Consider the following 20469-nt stretch of genomic DNA (forward strand, 5'->3'; position numbering starts at 1 on the left):
AGTTTCTAAAATAATTTTTGTTTGGAATCATTTTTATGAGAGCAGAATACTTAAAAAAACAGAAGCAAGCTTTATATTTTAAAAATAACAGAATAAGTATAATCTCTTCTACAAAACAGCCTCTTTAGAGTTTATACCTAAAGACCCTAATTCATGTTCCTTAATTCTCCTTTAAAGATTGTCTAAGCTATTGGAAAACATGGCTCAAAAACCTCAAAAGGTTTCAAATCCTTCCTCCTTATATTAGTTATTTATAGCTGCATAAAATATTACTCTGGATTGCCTAAAGACAACAATGTTTATTATCTCACGGCTTTTAGTCAGTGGCTGCTTTCAATTCCTTGCCACTTGGACCTCTCTATAGTGCAACTCAAAACAGGGCACCTTGCTTCATCAGAACTATCAAGCAAGAAGACAAGAGAAAGGTGTGTCAGCAAATGGCAGACAGATTTGAATCTAGTCTTGGTAGTACCATCCCATGGCCTTTGCTGGGTTCAAATCATTAGAAGTAGATTATTAGGTTCACCCCACATACAAGTAAAGGGGATCATAAAATGATATAAATAACAGGAGGCAGGTGTTACTACAGATCATCTTAGAAGTCTGCTTACAACTATCCTCTCTGTACTGATTCTGCTACCCTGACTTGTCTGTGTAACATAGTAATAGAAGAAAAGAAATAATTTACAAATTATTATCAATAAAATTAAATCTAGATATTCTTAGAATAAAGTTTTGTCAATATATTCTTTAGTTTTGCTATTACTGATAAACTTAACAGGTATTTAATGACTTACTGCATGGCCAGTGGTGAACTAAATTTTGTATAAGTTTATCTCTTTTAGTATTCACATAAGGTTACTAATAGCCTTAAGAGTTAGGTGATCACTATTCCCCCATATTAATTTGACAAAACCAGGGCACAGAGAATCTAAGTAACTTGGCTCAGGGCATACAACCAGTAAAACAACTATCTCCAACTCCATAACTGCCATCACTACATTATAAACAGAAAAATGTGTTTATTTTTAAACTCTCTCTAAATATTGTGAGCTGGACACTCTCTACTACATTTCTGGTGACTAATTCTGAGACCAAAATCATCATCTAGGTAGGACTTAGGGTATCTGTTTGAAAAAAATAAGTAAAAGCCGACTATGAGTTAAAGTTCAGATATATATCCTATAGTAAGACTTTGCTGCACAGAAATTTTATAAGCCTGCAGCAGTTATGAGCCTGAACTGTGAAAAAACCTGAACAGACACAAACCATTTGCAGATAATTGTGCTGTCATTCCTACTTCATTACTTTTAATAGAATTGAATTTGTGGTGCTCATGCCCAGATTCATGAGTGCTACCTTTAGGACGAAGACATGTCAGGTGTCTTTATTCCTAGGTGAATGGAATGCTTTGGGGAGGAAGTCACTGTGCAGCACAAAAGACACATTCATTTAACTAAGGGACCATCTTCATTAAAATAAAATAATTTTTTAAATGGTTTCAGATGACCCTGTATATCTAGCCTGGCTCTTGGTACAAGAGATGTGATGATAGAAAACAATTATACAGTGGAGCTCTCAGGGCAAATTTGGTATCTGTTCCAATAAATATCAAGCAGGGATTACATAATCCACTCTTTTAAACTCTGAGAGGGAATGAAACCTGAGTCAAACAAATATATATATTGAAAAGGGTTACTTTTGTATTCAATCAGTGATGAGATTAAAAAAATAAAACTTTAAAACATTTTATAGGAAATGAATTTAATTAATAAAGCTAAACAGATAAACATAATACTCAGGTTCCTTTGCCTATCCAAATGAACTTTTTCATAGCCTTGAACTCACTCCATTTTGTCATTTAAGTCACTTTATCAAATGAATATCTGTTCAATAAGTTGTACTTCCCAGATGGTGCTAGTGGTAAAGAATCTGCCTGCCAATGCAGGAGACACAAGAGACCTGGGTTAGATCCCTGAGTTGAGAGGAGCCTCTGGAGGAGGAAATGGGAAACCCACTCCAGTATTCTTGCCTGGTAAATCCCATGGACAGAGGAGCCTGGTGGGCTACAGTCCATGGGCTCACAAAGGGTCAGACACAACAAGCAACTTAGCACACACAAAACCAGATGACCAAAACACATGTTAAAAATGTTGAAGAATTTAAACTTCCTGACTTGCAGCTAGTTATCAAGACAATAGGATAGTTGCATAAGGATTGACATAATCCATATCAATGGAATAGAATTTAAGCTCCAGAAATAAACCTTTATTTGCTGTCAATTGATTTTGACAAGGGTGCCAAATCAATTCATTTGTGGGGAGGATTGGTGGGAAGAACAGAAGTCTTTCTATAAATGTGTGCATATGTTTAGTTGCTCAATCATTTCTGATTATTTGTGACTGTAGCCCTCTAGGCTCCTCTGTTCATGGGATTTTCCAGGCAAGAACACTGAAGTGGGTTGCCATTTTCCTCTTCCATGGGATATTCCTGACCTAGGGATCAAACCTGTGTCTCCTGTGTCTCTTGCATTGGCAGGTGGATTCTTTACCCACTGAGTCATTGGGGGTGCTGGAGCAATGAGACATCCAGATGTCTACCTCACATCATACATAAAAACTAACTAAAAATGAATCAAGATCTAAATTTTAAAGTTCAATATATGAAACTCTTAGAAGAAAACACAGAAGCCAGTTTTCATGACCTTGCATTAGTAAATGGTTTCTTAGTTATAATGCTCAAAGCACAAATAACAAAAGAGAAAATAGATAACTTAGGCTTCTTAAAAAAAAGTTTGTGCTTTAGTACCACCAAAGAAGTGAAAAAACAGCCTGCAGAATGGAAGGAAATATTTGCAAGTCATAAGGAATTTGTATCCTAAATATATTAAAAAAGAATCACAACTCAATAAGAAGAGGTTAAATAATATAATTAAATAATAGGTAAAAATTTAAAAGACATTTCTCCATAGAAGATATACAAGTAGTAAATAAACACATGAAAACATGAAAAGAGAGGCTAGTATCCCTAGCCATTCAGATCAGATCAGTCGCTCAGTCGTGTCTGACTCTTTGTGACCCCATGAATCACAGCACACCAGGCCTCCCTATCCATCACCAACTCCCGGAGTTCACTCAGACTCACGTCCATTGAGTCAGTGATGCCATCCAGCCATCTCATCCTCTGTCATCCCCTTCTCCTCATGCCCCCAATCCCTCCCGGCATCAGAGTCTTTTCCAATGAGTCAACTCTTCACATGAGGTGGCCAAAGTACTGGAGTTTCAGCTTTAGCCATTAGGGAAAGACAAAACTACCATGAGATGCCCCTTCACAAGCACTAGAATGACTGAAACAAAAAAAGACACACAACAACAAGTTCTGGCAAGGATGTCGACAAATTAAAACAATTAAACACTGCTTGTGAAATTGTAAAATGTGCAGGTGCAAAGGATGGTAGTTTGGCAGTTCCCCCAAAAGACTAAATAAACAAAGGCTACTATATGTGGCAGTGGTTCTAAGGATGTACCAAAGAGCATGGAAACATGACCATACACAAAATTACACACACATTTTCATAGCAGCATTGTTTGTAAGAGTCAAAAAATGGAAACAAACCAAATTCCACTAACATAAATGGTTGAACAAAATGTGGTATATTCATACAATGGAATATTATTCACTTATAAAAAGGAATGAAGTATTGGTACATGCTAAAACCTGGATGAACCTCAAAAATATCATGCTATGTAAAAGAAGCCAGTTACAAAAGACCAAATATTGTATTTTCATTTAAATGAAATCTCCAGAATTTGTGAATCCATAGAGAGAGTGGTTATTAACTGCCAAAGGCTTAAGGAAAGAGAAATTTTGTGGTGACTGCTAATGTGTATGGAGTTTCTTTGAAGTGTGAATAAAAAAAAAGATCTTGAAATTAGTGATTTTATTTGCACAATTCTGTGAACATTAAAAACTATATTTCAGACAAGTGAATTTTATGTTATGTGAATTACATCCCATAGAAGTTTATAAGAAAATTGTACTTGTCTCATTATGTGTCTATTTTTTCTAATTACATTGTAAGTTTTTGTTTTTGCCTGAATATTAAAAATTCATTAAAATTAAAGGATTATGTTTCTCTGGAAAATTATACTTATTGTCTTCAATAACTAACCATCAGTTCAGTTCAGTCACTCAGTCATGCCCAACTCTTTGTGACCCCATAGACTGCAGCATGCAAGGCTTCCTTGACCATCACCATCTCCCTGAGCTTACTCAAACTCATGTCCATTGAGTCAGTGATGCCATCCAACCATCTGATCCTCTTTTGTCCCCTTCTCCTCCCACCTTCAATCATTGCCAGCATCAGGGTCTTTTCAAAGAGTCAGTTCTTCATCAGGTGGCCAAAGTAATGGAGTTTCAGCTTCACAAACAGTACTTCCAATGAATATAGAGGACTGATTTCCTTTAATATGGACTGGTTGGATCTCCTTTCAGTTCAAAGGACTTTAAAGAGCCTTCTCCAACACCACAGTTCAAAAGCATCAATTCTTCAGCACTCACCTTTCTTTATTTTTTTTATTTTTTTATTTCTTTATTTTATTCTTTATTACTCCAAATTTCACATCCATACATGACCACTGGAAAAACCATAACCTTGACTAGATGGACGTTTTTTGGCAAAGTAATATCTCTTCTTTTTAATATGCTATCTAAGTTGGTCATAACTTTTCTTTAAAGGAGTAAGCGTCTTTTAATTTTATGGCTGCAATCACCATCTGCAGTGATTTTGGAGCTCAGAAAAATTAAGTCAGCCACTGTTTTCAGTGTTTCCCCATCTATTTCCCATGAAGTATTGGGACCAGATGCCATGAGCTTCGTTTTCTGAATGTTGTGCTTTAAGCCAACTTTTTCACTCTCCTCTTTCACTTTCATCAACAGGCTTTTTAGTTCCTCTTCACTTTCTGACCTAAGGGTGGTGTCATCTGCATATCTGAGGTGATTGATATTTCTCCCAGCAATCTTGATTCCAGCTTGTGCTTTCTCCAGACTAGCATTTCTCATGATGTACTCTGCATAGAAGTTAAATAAGCAGGGTGACAATATACAGCCTTGACGTACTCCTTTTCCTATTTGGAACCAGTCTGTTGTTCCATGTCCAGTTCTAACTATTGCCTCCTGACCTGCCTACAGGTTTCTCAAGAGGCAGGTCAGGTGGTCTGGTATTCCTATCTCCTTCAGAATTTTTCACAGTTTATTGTGATCCACACAGTCAAAGGCTTTGGCATAGTCAATGAAGCAGAATAGATGTTTTTCTGGAACACTCTTGCTTTTTCATTGATCCAGTGGATGTTGGCAATTTTATCTCTGGTTCCTCTGTTTTTTCTAAAACCAGCTTGAACATCTGGAAGTTCACAGTTCACGTATTGCTGAAGCCTGGCTTGGAGAATTTTAAGCATTACTTTACCATCCTGTGAGACGAGGGCAATCATGCAGTAGTTTGAGCATTCTTTGGCATTGCCTTTCTTTGGGATTGGAATGAAAACTGGCCTTTTCCAGTCCTGTGGCCACTGCTGAGTTTTCCAAATTTGCTGGCATATTGAATGCAGCACTTTCACAGCATCATCTTTCAGGATTTGAAATAGCTCCACTGGAATTCCATCACCTCCATGAGCTTTGTTCATAGTGATGCTTTCTAAGGCCCACTTGACTTCACATTCCAGGATATCTGGCTTTAGTTGAGTGATCACGCCATCGTCATTATCTGGGTCGTGAAGATCTCTTTTGTACAGTTCTTCTGTGTATTCTTGCCACCTCTTCTTAAAATCTGCTTCTGTTAGGTCCATACCATTTCTGTCCTTTATCTAGCCAATCTTTGCATGAAATGTTCCTTTGATATCTCTAATTTTCTTGAAGAGATCTCTAGTCTTTTCCATTCTGCTGTTTTCCTCTATTTCTTTGCATTGATCCCTGAGGAAGGCTTTCTTAACTCTTCTTGCTATTCTTTGGAAATCTGCATTCAAATGGGAAGATCTTCTCTTTTCTCCCCTTGCTTTTTGCTTCTCTTCTTTTCACAGCTATTTGTAAGGCCTCCTGAGACAGCCATTTTACTTTTTTGCATTTCTTTTCCATGGGGATGGTCTTGAGCCCTGTCTCCTGTACAATATCACAAACCTCCATCCATAGTTCATCAGGCACTTTATCAGATCTAGTCCCTTAAATCTATTTCTCACTTCCACTGTATAATCATAAGCGATTTGATTTAGGTCATAGAGTTGACTCATTGGAAAAGACTCTGATGCTGGGAAGGACTGGGGGAAGGAGGAGAAGGGGATGACAGAGGATAAGATGGCTGGAGTTTGGGTGAACTCCGGGAGCTCTTGATGGACAGGGAGGCCTGGTGTGCTGCAATTCATGGGGTCGCAAAGAGTTGGACACGACTGAGTGACTGAACTGAACTGAACTGAATGGTCTAGTGGTTTCCCCTACTTTCTTCAATTTAAGTCTGAATTTGGCAATAAAGAGTTCATGATCTGAGCCACAGTCAGCTCCCAGTCTTGTTTTTGTTAATTGTATAGAGCTTCTCCATCTTTGGCTGCAAAGAATATAATCAATCTGATTTCGGTGTTGACCATCTAATGATGTTCATGTGTAGAGTCTTCTCTTGGGTTGTTAGAAGAGGGTGTTTGCTATGACCAAGGTGTTCTCTTGGCAAAACTCTATTAGCGTTTGCCCTGCTTCATTCCGTACTCCAAGGCCAAATTTGCCTATTACTCCAGGTGTTTCTTGACTTCCTACTTTTGCATTCCAGTCCCCTATAATGAAAAGGACATCTTTTTTGGGTGTTAGTTCTAAAAGGTCTTGTAGGTCTTCACAGAACCGTTGAACTTGAGTTTCTTCAGCATTACTGGTTGGGGCATAGGGTTGGATTACTGTGATATTGAATGGTTTGCCTTGGAAATGAACAGAGATCATTCTGTCATTTTTGAGATTGCATCCAAATACTGCATTTCAGACTCTTTTGTTGACCATGATAGCTACTCCATTTCTTCTAAGGAATTCCTGCCCACAGTAGTAGATATAATGGTCATCTGATTTAAAGTCACCCATTCCAGTCCATTTAGTTCGCTGATTCCTAGAATGTCAACGTTCACTCTTGCCATCTCCTGTTTGACCACTTCCTATTTTCCTTGATTCATGGACCTGACATTCTAGGTTCCTATGCAATATTGCTCTTTACAGCATCAGACCTTGCTTCTATCACCAGTCACATCCACAACTGGGTATTGTTTTTGTTTTGGCTCCATCCCTTCATTCTTTCTGGTGTTATTTCTCCATTGATCTCCAGTAGTATATTGGCATCGACCTGGGGAGTTCCTCTTTCAGTATCCTATCATTTTGCCTTTTCATACTGTTCATGGTGTTCTCAAGGCAAGAATACTGAAGTGGTTTGCCATTTCCTTCTCCAGTGGACCACATTCTGTCAGGCCTCTCCACCATGACCCATCTGTCTTGGGTTGCCTCACACAGCGTGGATTAGTTTCATTGAGTTAGACAAGGCGGTGGTCTGTGTGATCAGATTGGCTAGTTTTATGTGGTTATGTTTTCAGTATGTCTGCCCTCAGATGCCCTCTCACAGTACCTACCATCTTACTTGGGTTTCTCTTACCTTGGATGTGGGGTATCTCTTCATGGCTGCCCCAGCAAAGTGCAGCCGCTGCTCCTTACCTTGGACGAGTCACCCCTCCTGACCTTGAACATGGAGTAGCTCCTCTGGGCCCTCCTGTGCCCGTGCAGCCGCCGCTCCTTGGACGTGGGGTTGCTCCTCTTGGCCGCCGTCCCTGACCTCAGACATGGGGTAGCTCCTCTTGGCTGCTGCCTCTCCCTCAGACGTGGGGTAGCTCCTCTCGGCCACTCCTGTGCCATTGCAGCCTGGCACTTTCAGTTGATGCCCCTGACCTTGGGCATGGGGTAGCTCCTCTTGACCGCGCTTCCTGTGTGTGAGATGAGTGCAACTGTGCAGTAGTTTGAGCATTCTTTGCCATTGCCTTTCTTTGGGATTGGAATGAAAACTGGCCTTTTCCAGTCCTGTGACCACTGCTGAGTTTTCCAAATTTGCTGGCATATTGAGTGCAGCACTTTCACAGCATCGTCTTTCAGGATTTGAAATAGCTCCACTGGAATTCCATCACCTCCACTAGCTTTGTTTGTAGTGATGCTTTCTAAGGCCCACTTGACTTCACATTCCAGGATGTCTGGCTTTAGGTGAGTGATCACACCATCATGGTTATCTGGGTCATGAAGATCTTTTTTGTGTAGTTCTGTATATTCTTGGCCACGTCTTCTTAATATCTTCTGCTTCTTTTAGGTCCAAACCATTTCTGAACTTTATTGTGCCCATCTTTGCCTGAAATGTTCCCTTGGTATCTCTAATTTTCTTGAAAACATCTCTAGCCTCTCCTATTCTGTTGTTTTCCTCTATTTCTTTGCACTGATCATTGAAGAAGGCTTTCTTATCTTTCCTTGCTATTCTTTGGAACTCTGCATTCAAATGGGTATATCTTTCCTTTTCTCCTTTGCCTTTCACTTCTCTTCATTTCACAGCTATTTATAAGGCCTCCTCAGACAACCATTTTGCCTTTTTGCATTTCTTTTTCTTGGGGATCGACTTGATAACTGCCTCCTGTACAATGTCATGAACCTCCGTCCATAGTTTTTTAGGGACTCTGTCTATCAGATTATATTTTTCTGGAAAATTATACTTATTCTCTTCAATAACTAGCTATACTTTTTGACATAAAGTCTATTTTGTATTATTTATTCAACTGCATCCACTTTCTTTCTTAAGAATATGGTGAATTATAACTTTTTAAGAATTCTTTTTTTTCAAGTATCTATTTTCCAATTCTAGACCTTTCTCCTATCAGTCACAAAGCCCTTTGAAAGTCCTTAAACAATGTATTCATTTACCTTATGTTTTGATTAAATTTTCAGTAAAAGGTTTTTTGACTGTAATTGACTGATTGTTACTTTTTTCCACTCAGTTTTTCTGCAGTCATACTTCCCTAACTGGTCAATGTCAGTAGCATGGCCATGGAACTTTGGGGAATTCAGCTAAGGAGATAAGTATTTCGGGAGTAGAGAATTTTGTTTATGTGGTTTATAGAGTTACTTTCTTGGATTTTTAATTCTTGTTTGTCTTGTTGGTGTGGGAATGCCTTCTAAGAGTTCTCCAGCCACATATGGTATAGTCTTACCTGGCTTCACCACACAGAACTTATGGCCCTGAGGCTGCACTGCCATATGAACTTTCCTACAGTCCCTAGCAACAAAGATATATGTGAAGTGGAGGAGAAAAATGTTTGGCAAAACATGAATGTAGGAACTTACTTATTAAAAAAAAAATCTTCCAATCAAATTTTAAGTATAAGATGTCGTCCTTCTTGGTGCTTACTCAAAACAGAAGCTGTGTCCTGTCTGGTACATATCCAATAATTTACATGTACAGTTATAAATACACACTTTTTAAAAAAGTACCTTACATAACAGAATTCAGTGTTCAGTAGGGTACAAACCTATAAACATGCTGTAAATAAGTACACTAGCGTGTCCACCCTTGTTTTATGCATCTCAACACGTGGGAGCACATCTTAGTATATTTGATGCATTTGTCTTTTAAGTTGCAGCTGTATGGCTCATGCTAAAAAAAGAAAGGTTTCCTGCTGATGTGACCCAAAATACTAACATTGATGAATATACCATAAAATATGCCACACAATGAGTCTGTAAGTAATTTGATTAATGAATACATAATTCTTTAATGTATTCCCCTTTACAAGAAGATTTTAAAGGCTCTGAAACCTCACAGCTCATATATAAAACAAACAGGTTTTCCTAATTTTAACAACCACCACCAAAAAAAAAAGTCTAAATGATATTACTAATGATAAGCCATAAAATTGAAACTTTTCTACTTTACCAATATTAGAAACAAACTTCAATCACGCTTAAAAAATTGGAATTGTTTTTCTTTCTGTTCACTAAAAATTTCCCAAAATCTTTATTCTATGTATACCTGTGATGGATTCATTTTGATGTTTGGCAAAACTAATACAATTATGTAAAATTTAAAAATAAAATAAAATTAAAAAAAAAAAAAGAAAAGAAAAGCAATACAAAATATTCAGCCAAAAAGTTTAGGACATATAAAGATATGTCCAAAAGGAGACTTTTAAAGTTCATTTGTTTGTTTTGGCTTATGGTATTTGTGATGTGTGTGTGCTAAGTCACTTCATTTGTGTCTGACTCTCGGTGACCCTATAGACAACAGCCCATTAGGCCTTTCTGTCCATGGGATTCTCCAGGGAAGAATACTGGAGTGAGTTACCATGTCTTCCTCCAGGGGATCTAACCCACTTCTCTTAAGTCTCCTGCATTGGCAGGCAAGTTTTACCACTAGCGTCAGGTGGGAAGCCCACTTGTGGTTTTTGCCAGCTCTTAAAACATAATTTGTTATGATTTTTCATTCTAAATAAATATTAAATTTTATACCAGATTTGTTATTAGTTATTCTTTATATCTTTTTCTTAGAGAATCCCAAATTAAATAAGCCCCTGGATTCTTACAAAATCTGTATTTCTGTCTATTATTTATTTTATTTTTGTCACATAGTATATATAAAAGTATTTCACTGCAAACTTTTTCCTGCATTTCCATGTCCACTGCTAATATTTTTATTGGTCATGTGAATTTTTTTTTTGAAAATTTTCCATCCATTTTGACCATTTATTTTATCATTTAAAATATTTTCATATTTTACTTTGTGAAAGTCTTTTTATATGTAACATCTTAGTACTTCATTAAGTATATTGCAAATATTTTCTCCCACTTTGCAACATTTTGATTTACTTTAAAACATCTTTTGATAAATACGTTCTCAGTTTTGATGTAGTTAAATTTATGTTTTTTTATTTATTTATGGTCAACTCTTTTTTTCTAAAGGTTTTATGTTTATTTTCCATTTTTACCACTACTGACATGTTGCAAAAACAGTGCAGACTAACCTGGCTACCTTTGCAGGACTTGGCAATGATTCAAAACTGGTTTAGTTAAAAAAAAAAAGGAACATATTTTGTAATCTATCTTCAAGGTCTTCAGGAGAAGGTTTGAATTCTATACGTTATTATTAAGCTAACAATTCAGGACTAATATATCTCTCATCTTAAAATAATTATTTTATTTATAATAATAATTATTAAAATAATTTATAATAATAACTTTCTGTCCAGAGGTTTAAAAAAAAAAAAAACAGGAAAGAAAAGAAAAATTAGATTTCCCACTGGCTGGCAGTGTGGCCATCGCCCCAGCTCTACTTGGCAGTGACAGTGTTCTCCATTAAAGGCTCTGTAGGGGCCCAAGGCCCTGTGGGACTGTGGCTGGTCCCTTGACCGTTCTGCTGAGGGCTGTCCCCCACCAGGCTTTCCTCCTCCTCCTGGGCCAGCGGACCCTGTAAGGACATGACAGGGACACATACCCTGACCCGCTGGCCCCTGCAGGGACCAGAGGACCTCTGACTCTGCTTACAGGCACTAACTTCTGAGAGTTAGGATGTTCAGAACAGGAGCAGAGTGGGGGAGATGGAAAAGGCTGCAGAGTCCAGAGGAGACCAGCCAGACTTCATTTGGGGGCATTTTCAACAAAGCAGAGAACTCAGTACTGAGAAGGTAAGCGTCTGGGAGACCGGGCACAGCCACAGATAGGTGCGGGTCTGGAGGCGGGGACAAGGGCTGCTCTAGGAGAGCCTGTATTCCCAGGGACCCACTTTTTGAAGCCTCTCTGTCTCCCGTCAGCCTCAGGCTCCCAGGAGATGCACACCTCAGCAACCCCCAGAGTTAGGGTGGATGTTGAGCACGGGCAGCCCTGCCTCATCCACACTGGGGGGTCCTCAGAATTCTGGGCAAAGCGGGGCCAGGGATGTCACCATAGCAGCGGAGGACTGGACTGGTGTTAGGGCCTGCATGCTCGCCTTTGCTGCCGCAGCAACCAAGGAGTCTGACAGGCTGCTCCTGTGAAGCTCCGCCTTGTAGGGAGGGGCAGGGCTGCAGTGGGTTTCTAGAATCCTCAAGCTTCCTGGTACCTGGCTGATACCCGATGCAAAACTGCTGGGGCAGTGGAGGCCAGGGAGCAAGATAACTGGCCAGTGGGGTTAAACACACCAAGGTGGGAGATCAGGGCAGGAGCCTGCTCTGCCTTCTGTACCTGCACACCCACAGGGTGACACGACACATTTGTCACCAGCAGTAGGTGGCAAACATACCTTGACCTGTTCTACCATAAATAGGGTGTTTTCTAAAAGGAGTCCAAGGCACTGGTCTTCCCACAGGCACCCTCAGACAGCAGTGCACCAGCCTCTGTCTGTCACCCAGGGTGTCCCTTAGAGACACTCTGATTGACAAGGCAGGACCCTACTCACGTGAGATGTACAGATTTTTGGGGTCTGGTCCCAGCCAAAGTGACTGGCACATCTGTGCTTCTGAGCTTACAGGAACTGGTCCACACAGTAAATAGAAGTGGAGACTCTGAACACAACATGCTTCCCCCACCTCCGCCCAGGGTCCTACCTGCCATAACGGAAGAGGCAAAAAGTTCTGAAGTGGGAACACAGGTGAGGGCAGAACAAGATTAAAGATATTTAGCATCATTTTTCTGGACATGAACACTAACCCTTGACTCCGGATCCCATACTCTAGTTGAACTTGAATATACCACGTACTCCAAGCCAGCCAGGGCCTTAAGGAAGAAGCCCCAGAAACATGAACACAGAGCTGGTTTTCCCTGGGCGGAGGTGGGGGAAGCATGTTGTGTTCAGATGGTGACTGCAGCCATGAAATTAAAAGATGCTTACTCCTTTGAAGCAAAGTTATGACCAACCTAGATAGCATGTTCAAAAGCAGAGACATTACTTTGCCAACAAAGGTTCGTCTAGTCAAGGCTATGGTTTTTCCTGTGGTCATGTATGGATGTGAGAGTTGGACTGTGAAGATGGCTGAGCGCCAAAGAATTGATGCTTTTGAACTGTGGTGTTGGAGAAGACTCTTGAGAGTCCCTTGTAATGCAAGGAGATCCAACCAGTCCATTCTGAAGGAGATCAGCCCTGGGATTTCTTTGGAAGGAATGATGCTAAAGCTGAAACTCCAGTATTTTGGCCACCTTATGCGAAGAGCTGACTCATTGGAAAAGACTCTGATGCTGGGAGGGATTGGGGGCAAGAGGAGAAGGGGACGACAGAGCATGAGATGGCTGGATGGCATCACTGACTCGATGGATGTGAGTCTGGGTGAACTCCGGTAGTTGGTGATGGACAGGGAGGCCTGGCGTGCTGCAATTCATGGGGTCGCAAAGAGTCAGACATGACTGAGCGACTGATCTGATCTGATCTGATCTGATATATATAAATATATATCAAGTTTCAGTCATAGCTCTAAGGCAAAGTTACATTTCTCACATGGACAAAAATGAGATACCTAAAGTCGGACGTTAAGGAGGTGGGTTCACACGTCCCTCACAGCACCTTGGCCTGGATGACGATTTCTGGGTTCTCTATGTCCTTCTTGCTCTGGATCATCCTCAGCTCCAACTGGGCCAGGCTGTGTTTCAGTCCTTCCCCAAAGTGGCTTTTGCACATTTTTTGATGGTCAGCTGTGGAACATGGGGCATGGCCAATGGAGTCTTCTTGCAGGCCACCTTGAGATTGTTGGGGACCACAGGTCTGAGCTGGTGATGATCACCCTGTCAGTGCCCACTGAGTGCAGCATATCTATCACCACTAAGGCTTTTACCTGGCTTTATCCCACCCAGCAACTCAGCCTCAGACTAGTTGGGGGTGATGATGTCTGCAACTTGCACGACTTCTCTATGTAAACAGGGAGATCCCCAGGGTGGCACATGGACCTTCTCCGTTCCACGTGTGTCCCATCTCGGGGTCTCTTGTGCACACAAGCCTGGAGTTCTGCTGCTTCAGCTCTGCACGATGCCCACCACCATGGCCAGGAAGAACAAGCCTTTCGTGTAACTGGGAGCATGTAGTCATACTGGTTCACCTTGTTCAGCTTTAGCCCGTCTTATAGCTCCTGGAGCTCTTCTGAGTTTAGCTCTTGGCCCTTCCCGTGTGAGTAGCCTGTGTGGTTTGACTACTAAACCGTTTAGGGCATCTACCTCAAACTGCAAAACCTGCAGCAGGAACGTGGTCACAGAGCTGTGAACCTTGTTGCACCTGGCATACCTCCACGCAGTGGGGGTGGGGCGGGGCGGAGGGGAAGTGGGATTCAAGGCAGAGGCCGGGCGGGGTCAACGTCTCAGCCACAAGCAGGGTCTGGGCTCTGGACAAGCTCTGAGTGGGCGTGCCAGACAATCTTCCTCTCTAGAGGTATTTTATTTATTTAAAAAAATACATGTATTTATTTAGTTTCCACTGTGTTGTTGGGTCTTAGTTATGGCAGCCGAGCTCTCCCTTTTAGCCCCGTGGACTCTTCCTTGCAGCTTGCTGGCTTGACTCTCGTTGTGGCCCACAGCGCAGCGGGCTCCATAGTTTGCAGCTGGCGGCTCTCTAGTTGAGGCACGGCAGGCTTAGTTTCCACAAGGCATGTGGAATGTTAGCTCACGACCAGAGATGGAGCCCCTGTACCCAGCATTGGACGGCAGATTGTTAACCACTGGACCGCTAGGGAAGTCCCTAAAGACATTTTTTAGAAATTTTCATGGCCCTAAATCTAAAATCTTTTAAAATAGGTTCTTCTACCAGACACTTAAAACATTTCATTTTTGACATTTAAGTCCTTAAATTTTTGCATTCTATGTTTATACATGGAATGAATTCGATTCAAATTTTATCTTTTTTCCATATGGATAGTCATTTTTCCCTAAACATTTTCCTTTCCCAACTAATCTGAAATTTAACCTCTGTCATGTATCAACATGTGTGGCTATGTTTCTTAGTTTTCTATTTCAGTTGTTATTAATATTTTGTTTATCCTTGTACAAGTTTACACTTCTCACTTATTGTAGCTCTATAATAATTACTGATAACTTTCTGGACAGTGCCTTTCACTCTGTTCTCTGGCTCTTACTGGCCTTTCAGTCCTCCACATAAAGTTTTAGGATCAGATTATGTTTCATGAATAACCTTGGTGTACATTGGAATTGTACTGGATATAATCTTTATCAGGAGATATATTATTTCCAAATATCAGTCTTTCGACCACAGACATGATATATTACTCCATATATTTAGCTGTTAACAAACACCTGTTTATAAAGCTTTAAAAATTTCCGTTAGCAGTCTTAAACATTTAAAAAGATTATTGATATAGTATTGTAAATTATGGTATCTCATTGTATTTTCAAAATGTTTATTACTGTTAATATATTTCCTATTTTACATTTGATGTCTCATTCTTTTTCTTATTACACTTGCTTAAGACTTCAAATCAATGTTTCATAAAAGTATTGGTACTTTGTGTACTTGTCTTAGTCCTGATTATAAAGAAAACTATTCTAATATTTCAGGATGGTATTTATCTTAGATCTGTTCTCTTTATAAGATTCAGGATGTTCTGCTATAAATTCTTGCTTACTAATAATATTCATTATGATGTGTATTGGATTTTATTAAACACTTTTTTCAATCTAAATAGATGATCACGTTTCCCCCCTATAATCTGTTAATGTGTTGAATTAAATGTATGACTGAAAATATTGACCTAATCTCCCATAACTGGTATATCTTTTTGGCCAACAGATATTATTTGAAAAATACATTTGGATTCCATTTGCTAATATTCTATTTAGGATATCGCTGCTGCTGCTAAGTCGCTTCAGTCGTGTCCGACTCTGTGCGACCCCATGGACTGCAGCCTACCAGGCTTCTCCATCCATGGGATTCTCCAGGCAAGAACACTGGAGTGGGTTGCCATTTCCTTCTCCAATGCATGAAAGTGGAAAGTGAAAGTGAAGTCGCTCAGTCGTGTCTGACTCTTAGTGACCCCATGGACTACAGCCTACCAGGCTCCTCCATCCATGGGATTTTCCGGGCAACAGTACTGGAGTGGGGTGCCATTGCCTTCTCTCATTTACGATATTGCATCTACATTAATGAGTGAAACAGTTCTGGAATTTTCTTTTCTGATAATATATTTTTCTGGGTTTAATATCCGGCATATCCATGAATAGTAGAATGATTTTGGAGGATTTTCTCTTTTTGATTGTCTGTGATATTTGGTGTGATCTGTTTTTTTGAAAAATTGAAAGAACTCTATCTCCTGGTTTCTATTTTTATTATTAAGAAGTAAACTATCTAGTGTTTATTCCTTTGAAAAGAACCTTTTTCCTCTAATTGTAATATTTTTATCTTTTTACTTGCTGTCTGAAGTTTCATTAAAATATTTCTTTGTATGGATTTCTTTAATTTATTCTGTAAACCCTACACTTTGAATCTTTTTGAATCTTTTGTTTGGCATCTTACATTAGTTATAGAATACTCTCAGCCACACTCCGTTAGAACTACTTATGTTTTAGGGGGAAATTATCCATGAGAATTCTGAGCCCTAAAATGAAGCTTTTCCCCTCTAGAGAAGATTTTCATTTGTTTCTTTCAAATCCCTAGTAGCACTAGAAATCTCCATCATCTTTACCGTAAATTTATGACACATTTTAATATATTAGCTGTACAGTATGACTTTTTGGCCTCAAAGTCACCTTGGGAGCAGTCTGAGTTACTACTTCACAAAGTCAATTCTATGTTATAGATTGGCTCTGGAAATTTAATTTTGCTGATTTATTTAAACAATGTTATTGGTTGTGTTTAGGATTAACAACCATGCTTTGAGTTTGCACTTCAGTTAGTCTAAACACTTGAGAAATAGGACGTTTGTTCTTTCCTTCAGATCCCAGTTTGTTACAGCTCTATAATACCTGTGTTACTGAAATGATCTGATTGCTATATAGGTGTGAATTCAGTTTAAGATTAAGGTTGGATGGGTTTATTAGCTATTCAATTATAGAATTCATCATTGAATGTTTACAGAAAGTTGATTTGGCTAGAGTCCAAAATGTGGAGATGTTTTTATGGCATTGCTTATTTGTAAATGTTTTGCTTAATCAGGCTAAACTTTTAAGCAGTTAAATATGAATAGATACTGTGAATAATAATCTAAGCACCAGAGTAGTTTAAAATACCTTTATCTGAAGGAAAATTCCATTCTGGTGCCTTTGTTAGCAATCAACATGTATTTAATGTAAGATTTTTCATCATCGTAATTAACTACTGAGCTTCTGAAAGCTGAAACACACATTTTTTAAAAGCAGTTTGCCTAGCTTACAAAGATATAATATTCAGTCTTATATATCACTTAATAGATTTTTCTATCATTGCACATCTTTAAGTTTAATGATTGCTATCTTTATTTATTTAGAACCAAATATAAAGCAGCAGATGTACTGAAATAATATATTTGATGCAAATATTCATTACAACAGTGTGCATGTAATATATATTGCTATATACATACTTGTGCCTACTTAGCACAGACTTCCAGCACTACATATAAATGCGGCAACTATGATTATGACTCCCAAGCTCATGTGCTTTTAGATGTATAATGATAAAGTACATTACACCTCAGAGTATAAAGTTAGCAGTCCTTAGGTTGTATGAAATGGAAACTTTCTCAGCTTGAGCAAAAAGCTAATTTGTTAGGACAGCTGTGTATTTGGGCCTCGGGGATAGAAATTAGAATGGGAACACACTAAAGAATACATTAAGTTAATCCCTTGGTGCCTCTTATGTCTATCTTTCTCTGAACATCATGCTTTATTTTTCTCCTTCATTGAAAGACAGTTTTTGTCTTGCCCATCCTCTCGGTAGAAAATGACACCAGCATTTGCTCTGGAATTTATGTAAAGTCATGAGGTAATTGAGAAAGACTAAATTGGCTCTCTCTGGGTCTCAGTTCTCAATATTTGACAAGGAACTGATTGGCTGAGTTATGAGCTCACTCCTGGGGTGTGAATCAAAGAGAATCTTGATGGTTTCCACTGTACCAGGGTTGCTAGAGAGAAAAGGGAATATTTGGAGGAAAGAGTTGCTGGACAACAATTCAGTAGTATCTCTTATATTTAATCGGAGGCTGCATTCCCTAACTCCTTACCACTCAAAACGTGGTTGGTGGAATAATAGCGCTGGTATTACCAGGGAGCTTGTCAGAAATTTAGAATCTCTGCTGCACGGTGTCTCTTATGAAATTTGGATTTGCATTTAACAAGATCCTCAGGTCATTTGAATGCAGATTAAAAATTAAAACATGGTTCTAATCTGGTAAAAAGTCAGGACCAGGTGTATAAAAATTGATTTTATTCAAGTATCTTTTACTCTTTTAGCTTCCTAAGTTAACCTTTTAACATTCTGGCAGAATCCCCAACAACTGCTATACATATATTTAATATATATGTATATATATTTAATTATAAAAGTAATCTTGACAGTGTGTCAATCACTGCAAATTCATTTTCATTAATGGAAAAATCAGTTTAAGATTTAGATCCTAATAATTCAGGTCAATAGTTCCAGTTTTATACATGGAGGATGGCATAATGTGTCTATTGACAATGTATTTCTAATATTTTAAAATTTTACAGATACGACTCATTTATATTAATTTCCAGAGAAGGGAATGGAAATCCACTTCAGTATTCTTGCCTGGAAAATCCCAAGGACAGAGGAGCCTGGGGGGCTACAATCCATGGGGTCGCAAGAGTCAGACATGACTTAGCAACTAAACAACCACCACAACCATATTAATTTTCAAAAAAGAAAAATAACTGATTGGACAACTCAGATGGAAACGACTAATTCAGGTAACCTTGATGAAGATGTTTAAGATCATGAAAATCATCAGCTCTTAGGTTATCATATACTTTAATTTTTCTGTAAGCACATCTTATGGAATAAAATATTGGCTGAGTGTCATTAATGTTTATTACACACTAAAACCTTCCTAAATAATATATATAGATTTTTCTGGTTTATATTTTGTGGTGTTCAGATTGTGACCTGCCATTAACTGAACATTTACAAATATAATTATTTTTATCTAGGCTTTCTTTTCTTTCTTTATTATAGTGCTATACATTTTAACTTGGGCTTGGGATATGGAGCTGGACTGACTTGGATTTGGGTTTAACTTCTTGCTAGTTTCATGGTCTTGGGCTACTTACATCAGCTACCTAAGCCTTGGATCCTTGTTTGTAGAGTAGAAATAATCATTATAATTTTTTTCTATAGAATTATGAGACTTGAAAGAGACAATGATTATGTCCTTGCAGAGAGTTAGCATGCTGTTTGGTCAGGCCACTCAAGATGGCTGTGTTCTTGTTCTCTGTATATCCCTCGCTCGAGTAGTCCACACTACATGTATACCCTACTGACATGAACATGTTTGCCCTCAACCCCAGCTAGTGATTGTTCTGATCCTTAGGGCAGATGCAGCTCACCTGATAGTTCATTAAAGTGAAAGTCCTTGTGATGAGCCATATTATAGCCTCCTTCTGCTCAGAGTAGCAAAGATGGCTGCCTATCCTGTCTATTTGCTGTCCATACTAAGATATCACTCCAGAATATTTTGCTGAGGACAGGTAAAATTCCCTGTCTAGTATGCCATCCAGGGTTTCCCTGGTGTCTCAGTAGTAAGGAATCCACCTGCCAATGCAGGAGATGCAGGAAACATGGGTTTGATCCCTGCTTCAGGAAGATCCCGTGGAGAAAGAAATGGCAACCCATTTCAGTATTCTTGACTGGGAAACCCAAGGACAGAAGAGCCTGGTGGGCTATAGTCCATGGGGTTGCAAAGAGTCAAGACAAGACTGAGCACACACACATGCTGTCAACATCTCTATCACTGTCTTCCAGCTCTTTCATCGGCCTTGGGGCTGGGCAACAATAGCTCAACACGTCAGTAAAAATTTGTTGTGGTTATTATTTGGCTAATGGGTCTTCATTGCTGTGAGCAGGATTTCTCTAGTTGGAGTGAGTGGGGGCTACTCTCTAGTTGAGGAGCACAGGTGTCTCATAGTAGTGGCTTCTCTTACTGTGGAGGGTAGGCTCTATAGCACATGGACTTAGTTGCCCCTCAGCATGTAGAATCTTCCCAGACCAAAGATCAACCCTGTGTCCCCTGCCTTGCAGGGTGAATCCTTAACCACTGGGCCACTAGGAAAGTCCACAATTAGTTCCTATTATAATTATTTACCTTTATATGCTCACCTTAACTTTATTTCATTTGGTTCTTGACAGCAAGTTTTTTCATGTTCCTTTTGGAAACATTTTTACCTTATCTAATCACCAACAAAAGAAAGCTTTCTTCTTTGTTCACACTGTTTTTTACTCAGTGGCTAGTTTGGGTTAGAAATTTATTGCCAATA

At 39.2% G+C, this 20469-nt stretch overlaps 1 pseudogene; it reads right to left on the reverse strand.

Moving 5' to 3' along the window:
- Window positions 1–13399: 13399 nt before the first annotated feature.
- LOC100140587 (pyridoxal kinase-like) lies at window positions 13400–19966 on the reverse strand (annotated as a pseudogene).
- Window positions 19967–20469: the final 503 nt, after the last annotated feature.

The sequence above is a fragment of the Bos taurus genome, chromosome 6 (genome assembly GCF_002263795.3).
Source record: "Bos taurus isolate L1 Dominette 01449 registration number 42190680 breed Hereford chromosome 6, ARS-UCD2.0, whole genome shotgun sequence".
NCBI lineage: Eukaryota > Metazoa > Chordata > Mammalia > Artiodactyla > Bovidae > Bos > Bos taurus.